This window comes from Petaurus breviceps, unplaced genomic scaffold, assembly GCF_028583685.1.
Source record: "Petaurus breviceps papuanus isolate PSGF00001 unplaced genomic scaffold, PetGlider_PUasm1.0 140, whole genome shotgun sequence".
NCBI lineage: Eukaryota > Metazoa > Chordata > Mammalia > Diprotodontia > Petauridae > Petaurus > Petaurus breviceps.
In genome coordinates this window covers 42,177,256-42,185,422 of record NW_027185698.1, presented here as the reverse complement: position 1 = coordinate 42,185,422, position 8,167 = coordinate 42,177,256, and positions in this window count along the sequence as shown.

Genomic DNA, 8,167 nt, shown 5'->3' with positions numbered 1-8,167 from the left:
GTGTGTGTGTGTGTGTGTGTGTGTGTGTGTGTGTGTGTGTGTGTGTGTGTGTGTGAGAGAGAGGATGGGGGGACGGACCCCTTTGTGGGTCTACCTTCTTAGAATGTTATCAAATGCATAAAATAAAATAAATAAGATTACAAAGGAAACCAATTATATTAAGTTATCAAAATATTAACAGCGAAACAAAAGATCACAGACCCAATGTTGAGAAACTTTGCTCCAAGGGTATTGTAGAGGGTCTTTGCCCTGCCTTAAATCAAATACCCTTCCCTAGATTCTATCTAGAATTGGCCAGAATTAAATACAGGATGGGTCTGAGGGAATTCATTCCCTCCTCCTCTGCCTTAACTCTAGCTGGATTCCCTCAAAAATATTAATCAGTTCAAATGGGACTAATATGACCACACACAGGAAAGTAACTAACACCTTCTCGTGTTTCCTTTGCTTTCTAAGTGGGCCCTGATCCAGCTACGGGAGAAAGGTTATGTATGGGACAAGGCTAGCATTGAGGGCTGGGAAAGGATTTACTCCTCTCAGGTAATAATAATACAATACTTTGTGAAATCTTGCCAACTCCCTGTTAGAGCTCTACCAAAATCCCACAGCTCTATAGCTCTCTTCTCCCCTCCCTATTTCCTCTCCATTCCCTTGGCAATTCTTAGAAAGCTGCGAGAATAAAATCCATTCCCTGGACTCAGGACCACCTAAATTCTAGCCTTCATCCTTCAGAAAACCACAAAGTACTCTATGGAGGGCCTAGGATTATAGGGCCATCAAGTTTAGAGCTGGACAGGACGTTTGAGATCATTTTGTCAAACCTCCTTTAGCAGATGAGGAAACTGAGGCTTGGAGAAAGGAAGTCTGAGGTCAGGAAGCTGTTGTCATGCAGTCGTGTCTAACTCTTTGTGACCTCATTTGAGGTTTTCTTGGTGAAGATATGGGAGTGATTTGCCATTTTCTTCTCCAGTTCATTTTACAGTTGGGGAAATTGAGGCAAGCAGGGTTAAGTGACTTACCCAGGGTCACACAGCTAGTAAGTGTCTGAGGCTAAATTTGAACTCATTTCCCAAACAAGTTTTCCTGACTCCAGGGCACCCCTTTATCCACTTCATCTACTGCACCACCCCATAGCTGCAGTTTTCTACAAAAGGCTTTTCCTGATTTCTCCAGTTAGTAGGGGTCTGCCCCCAAACTACTTCACATTTAAGTTGTATACATTTTGAATTTATTTTTTCCCCATATATGTGTTATTTTATCTCCCAATAGAATGTAAAGCCCTTAAGGATGAGGCTGTTTTGTTTTTGTCTTTATATCCCTTATGTAAATACATGTTTATTATGTTCTGTTGTAAAGACGTTTTTAAGACTGGTCTCCAATCTCCCCTTCTTCATGAAGCCTTTTCAAAGACTCTAGTTCATACTGAAGACTCCTTCCTCTGAATTTGTCTTGCGATTGTACTCTTTTTTTTTTTAATATATTGGGATTTTATTTCAATTGCACAAATGAAAGTTAGCATGTATGAAATTTAAATGACACAGTATGGTAAAAATAGCAGAGAACAAACTGAAAAATAAAATCTAAAAAGGAGGTCCACTTAAAGCATGAAAATTCAACATTCGTTAGTGTTTCATCTTCAGTTCTGATTGACACATGATGACTCTTCTGAAGAGATTTCAGCACCAGCACTAAGATTTGTACATTCAGTTTGTTTGCGATTGACTTGTTAGCCATTTACAGAGTGTATAGTGCAGATTTGTCACAGATCAGATCACAGCACTGAGAAAGCAGTGCTTTCCTGGAATTAGAAAGGATCCCCTAAACTCTTCTCAGCTTAAGACATCCAATTTGCAAAAGCACAAAAACTCTAATGTTCTGGTTTTTTAAGGACATTAGTTTTAAATAATAAGGAAAATAACCTTAGCTTCTATTTCTCACTTTAATTACTGAAATCCCTGGCAGTCACATAATTGTCAGTACGACAGCAAATGTTTACAGTTAACCTTAATTCAATCACATTTAACAAACAAATTCAGCAACCTGGGATAACATAAAATTTAGATGAAAAGGGCGTGGCTAGGTGGCACAGTGAATAGAGCACAGAGTTCAAATCCAGCCTCAGACACTTGACACTTACTTAGCCTTGTGACTTTGGGCAAGTCACTTAACCCCAATTGCCCTCCAAAAAGAAAAAAAATAATTAGATGAAAAGTAGCATGAATAAACGTTGAGTTTTTTTTTCCTTTTATAAAGAAATCATGTTAATTTCTGACCAAGGCATGAAATGTTTAGTGCATAAACCAGTTTCTTTCAGGATTCAGTATTTTAGTCTCTTGGACTACTTGTACCCAATATACGATTCCACCAGGCTATTGAACTTTTCTAACAAAATCACACGTGATATCTGATCAGATTAGTGGGGGTGTAAACAACCTCAATGATAAAATGTGTGCTTAAAAAAATTATGTGAACAAAGATGAAATGCCTCCTATTACTTTTTATAGAGAACAGTACTTTAAAAGCTTAACAACTGGACTCTTTAAACAGTTTTTTCAAGGTTTGATATTCATTTTTATTTTCAGTTCCCAGTTTTGTCTCCCTCCAGCACCTCCCCCAACCATTAAAAAAGGGAGAACAGCACCATACCCATTTTCTACAATGCCATGCAAAACATATTTCTGTACTAGTCATATTGCCTCCCCCCCCAAAATAAAATGGAAAGAAATAGACTTCAATATAGCAGTTGTACTCGACCACACGGTTTAGTCAGTTACTCAGTGAGAGACGTGAGATGGGTGGGAAGTATCCACATTGAGCCAGGAAAGAGAAAAGTCGGAAAAATGGGAGGGAGGCATATGGCAGCTGGGCCTCCATGATGACCCTGCTCCCTCCCCCATCCCATCACCGGCAGCCTTCTGGTCCTCAGTCACTGTGTGTGGGCTGTGACGAGGAATCCGCTTCTGATGCTATCACAAGTCTTAGCAAGCTGGCTCCTGGGCACCCCCGAGCTGCCAGCCCACCCAAACAGAAGCCAGGTGGAGGGTTTTAAACACGCAGCAGTGAGTGACCTCTGTATATGGGGTCCGCTGACGTGGTGGAGTTTGGGGAAGTGGCTGATGGGCCCGGATTACCAGACGTTTTCTGATCTCGTCCTGCCCTCTAGTGGATTCCTGCGATCATCCCTCACTTCTGGAACACACTCCATATTTTGGGGGCAGAGTGTGGCCTGGGATCTCACGGACAGATGAGGAACTCTACCACTCCACAAGCTTAAAGAGCTCCTGGGAGTACTGGGAGGTGATGTGACTCACCCTGGGCTACAGGACCCAGAGATCTCTGAACAGGCCTTTACCTGTCCCTCCCTGGCTTTGAGGAAGGCTCGCTGCCCTCTCCTCTCCATCTTTTCCTGTTTGACATCCTATTTCATCAAGGCCCATTTCTCCCCTGAAGCTCCCAAACTGGAGGGAGATAAGCATTTATTAAGCACCTACTATGTGCTAGCATTGTGTAAGTGCTTTTTACAAATCTCTTACAACCACCTTGTGAGGCAGATGCTATTATTACTCCCATTTTTCAGGTGAGGAAATTGAGGCAAACGGAGGTTAAGTGGCTTGCCCAGGACCACACACCTAGTGAGTGTCTGAGGCTGGATTTGCACTCAAGCCCTCCTGACTTCAGGCCCAGCCCTCTTTCCACCAGCTGCCTCTCCCCCCATATAGTTCTTACTGGACTTGGTTTAGAGCTTCTTGTTCGTGTTACATCATCTTGAGGCGTGTACATCGTATCCCTCCTATTAAACTGTAAGTCCCTTTATTATAAACAGGAGCTGTGGATCACTTTTTATCCGTATCCCCAGTATCTAGTCCAGTGTCTTGTCTATAGCTGACTCATTAAAAAACCTAAAATTTTGAACTTAAATATAAAAAAGGACATTCCTATATACACAATAGAACATAGATGATTCCTTCTATATGAAACTATTAATCTCCATTTCATACTGATTAAATTTTTTTAAAAATATATATGTTGTATGTTATTTTCAAAACTGTCCTGACCTTTTTTTCTGAACTTTTCTCTCCCATGCACTGTTACAATGCCCCCCACTCTTTTTAATCACTATTGCTGCCCTTTCCTCACAGTAACCCTCTCCAATTAAAAACTGAAAAAAATAAAGAGGAAAGGAACTCTCTGTAAGAAATGTTTAGTCAAGAAAAGTGAATCCACACAGTGGCCGTGTCCAAAAACGTTTGTCTCTGTTACCATCGTTAGGAGGCGGGTGACATGCTTTATCGATGGTCCTCTAGAAACGTGGCTGGTGGTCACTGCACTAATCAGAATTCGGAGGCCTTTTCAGAATTGTTTTTCTTTACAATTCTGCTACTTTTGCATAAACTGTTTTCTTGGTTTTGTTCACTTCCCTGTGTCATTTCTTATGACCCGAGGATTCTGTGAAGTTGTTGCTTTCGTAATCTCTTATGATGCAATAATTATTTGGTTACATAAATACACTAGTTTGTTCAGTCATTCTCTAACTGCCTGAGATAATCTAAGGCACGCTCTTATATGATGAGGGCTTGCTTTCCTGATTCTGATTTTTCATTCACTAATCTCTTCATTTGGGTTGTTTGTGGTATGTTCAGAATGTGGGAGGGCTGGGTCAGGCATGAGGGTTCCCTCTGCCAAATGCAGGAGAAACCTGAGTCCTGCACTGTTAGCATGGAGCTGGAGGCCTCTGGCTAATGTTGGCCATGGCAGGCAGTGTCAGAGGATGAAGCCAGAGCTGGCCCTTTATTTTGGAGGCTCTGTCAGAGGCAGAGGGACTGAGGCCTTATATCCTCCATAGCCTCCCTGCCTGATCCTGATGGTTTTTTTCTCCTGGTTTCCTGATGCATCTGACATTTTGGCCAGGGGGGATTTCCTGTGAGCTGTGAGTGAAGCCAGCAAGTAGAAGCATCTCCATTCAGAAAAGTTAAAGCTGAGTCAATGAACAGAGCCCCACGAATTCCCAGGTTGCTCTGTACTTGGTACTGGTGTGGGGAGTCCCTGTCTGGCACTCAAGGATGACTCTTCATTTTGGCATTCAAAGCCCTCTACAGTCAGGCCCCAACCTGCTGAGTCTCTCCCTCCTCCCTCCAGATATGCCAGACTGATCTATTATTACCTCTTCTCCGCACATACCATGCACATTCTAGTCCCTGTGCCTTTGCTTATGACTTTCCTTCTACCCGGAACCTCCTCCTCCCTCTCTGAACCGATCCTTCTCATAGGTTTAGAGCTGGAGGGAATCTTAGTCATAGGCTCATAGAGCCGTGAGGAGACCTCAGAGGCCATCTAATTTAACCCTTCTTGGTGGATGGAGAAGCTGAGGTCCAGGGAGCTTCTGATTTTATAATCCTGTAGTAACAAGTGCTGGCTAAAGGCTGAGGTATGAAAAATAAAATGGCCTGCTCCAATTTTTTGTAGCAAGGAATTGATGATTGGCTTGGAAAATTTGTGAACCTTCACCAAAATTGCGTGAAAGAGGAATTATCTCATAAAAAGAAATCTCCAGGAATCCAGAGATCCCAAATATATCTTGCTACAATAAAAGCATAACTTGAGGAGGATTCTGGGAAGATGGCGGAGTAGGACAGAAAATTCCAAGATCTCAAAATTTTCCTCCACAAAAGAGATAAAACAGTGCCTCAGGGCACACACGGAGTGGCAAAGAAAAAAGGCGGAACAGGGGTCGTCCTGAGACAATCAGAGAGCAGAAGGGCAAAAAGTAAACACCTCCTGGGTGAGCTGGGTGGGAAGGCTGCCTAGACCTTAGCTATAGGAACTTCAGGTGGGGAGGGGAGGAGCTGGGATCTCTACAGATAGGGAATGCCAGATCCCGTGGCGCTGCAAGAGAGTGGAGGGGGAGAGAAGGAACCAGCACAGGCCGTGTGAGTGCAGCAGCAGTGGACAGGGCAGGAACACCACTGACTGTGGGCACTTACAGGAGGCTGCAGGTCTTGGTCTGGGCTCAGGGTCAGAGAAGAGAACTGAAGGAGGATCTGATGTCAGAGGCACCACCTCCCATACCCCAGGACTAGAGGGGATTACAAAAATTGGGCTATTAAAAATGCAGCACAGGCAAAGGAGAAACAATCCTATCATAGGAAATTATAGGAATAGAGAAGACCAGGGTTCATCTTCAGAGGAGGATAGTGAAGCAAAGAAACCCTCTTCTACCCCAAAGAGTAATGTCAAATGGTCATCTGCCCAAAAATAATTCATAGAAAAACCTTAAGAAGACTTTAAAAATCAAATGAGGAAAGAAAAAAAAATCCAAGAAAAACAAAAAGATTATGAAAAGAAAGTCAACCAACTAGAAGAGGAGATGCAGAATCATAAGTAAGAAAATGAGTCTGAAAATCAGAATTGGGCAAGGTGAAACCAGTGAAATTATAAGAGATCAAGACATAATTAAACAAAAAATAAAAAGAATGAAAAAATAGAAGAGAACATGAAACATAAGAAAAACAACTGAATCTGGAGAACAGACCAAAAAGAGAAAATATAAGAATAATCAGCCTACCTGAAAGCTATGATCAAAAAAAATTATCTTGATACAATTATACAAGAAATAATTAAAGAAAATTGTCCTGAAGCATTAGAATAAGAGAGGAAAGTAGAAATAGAAAAAAATCTACCAGTAACCACCTGAAAGAGATCTTACAAGGAAAACCCAAGAAATATAGTCAAATTCCAAAACCCTCAGCTCAAGGATAAAATATTATGAGCAACAGAAAAAAAAAACCCAATTTATATATGGCAGGGACACAATTAGAATTATACAAGACCTAGCAGCGGCTACACTTAAAAGACTGCAGGTCTTAGAACACTATATATCAAAAAAAAAAATAACTGGGCTGGCTGAAAGTATTATACCCACGGAAGCTTAGCATAATTCCGAATGAGAAAAGAAAAGACATTTAATGAACCGTCAGACTTTTAGGACATTGTTTAAAAAAAAAAACTGAACTTAATACAAGATTTGACATATAAAAGCCAAGAGAAATATAAGGACCAATTACAAGGAACTCAATAAGAACAGATGCTTTGCCTTTTATGTATGAAAAATGTAAAACGTATGTCTAAGGTTGTCATTAGGAACTGGGTAGTTTATAAGAAAGAGTGGGACAGACTTCATGATATGATATGACTTCAAAAAGTAAAACCAATAAAGGACAGCTAAAGAGTAACTATCTTATACAAATCAGATGTGTTAGGAAGAACGGATACAGAGGAATTAGATGGGCAAAGAGGGCTGTTAGTTCTGGAAACCTGTTTTCATCAGGAATGGGATTAAGGGGAGAATACATCTAGAAGAGTATAAAAGTCTTCTAAATTTAGAAATAAAATACTAAGGGCATAGAGAGGGGGGGAGAGGATAAGGGAAGGATCAGGAGAGGGGAGGGTGAGGGAATAGGTTAAAGGGGAGATATAAAAGGGTATTTATATTAATGGGAATGTAGTAGGAGGGCCAGGTAGTGAGTAGAAGTAAAGCAGTGGAGTCAGGAGAGATAGGAAAAAAGAAACATGCACAAATGTAAAAGCAAAGATTAGGAGCAGCATCTGTTTGGGAAAGCATATGTGTATATATGTAGGTATATCTATATATAAATATAAACACACTTAATTGTAGCCTGGGGGGAAGGGAAGGAAGAAAAGAGAACAAAGTAAAAAGTATATAGCAAAAAAAAGTATATAGCAGAGAACAAAAGAAAACCTAGAAGGAAGCGAAGAAAAGATGGACAGCTCTCAACCCAATGTATAGTATTTAATATGTAGGCTTTCTTGAAATGGAAATGTATTACTATGTACTTTGAATCCCCTCTTACATTCTGCTATGAACATGACATTTTTTCTTTTCTTATTTTATATTTGTTTTAAAGTATAACTTCTCCTGGATCTGTCAACAGCAAGAACTGCTCAGCCATTCCTTACTTATAAGTACTGAAGAGCCCAAAGAGAGCTTTCTGAAGCAGTCTGGTTAGATTGAGCCCTTTCTACCACAGGGAAGGGTAAGTGTAGTAGAAACAGGCAGACTGGCTGATGAACCCATAAATGTAATCCTTATGCCTCAAAAGGAATTATGTCTACTAAAGTGTGTGTGTTATGTCTACTAAAGTGTGTGTGT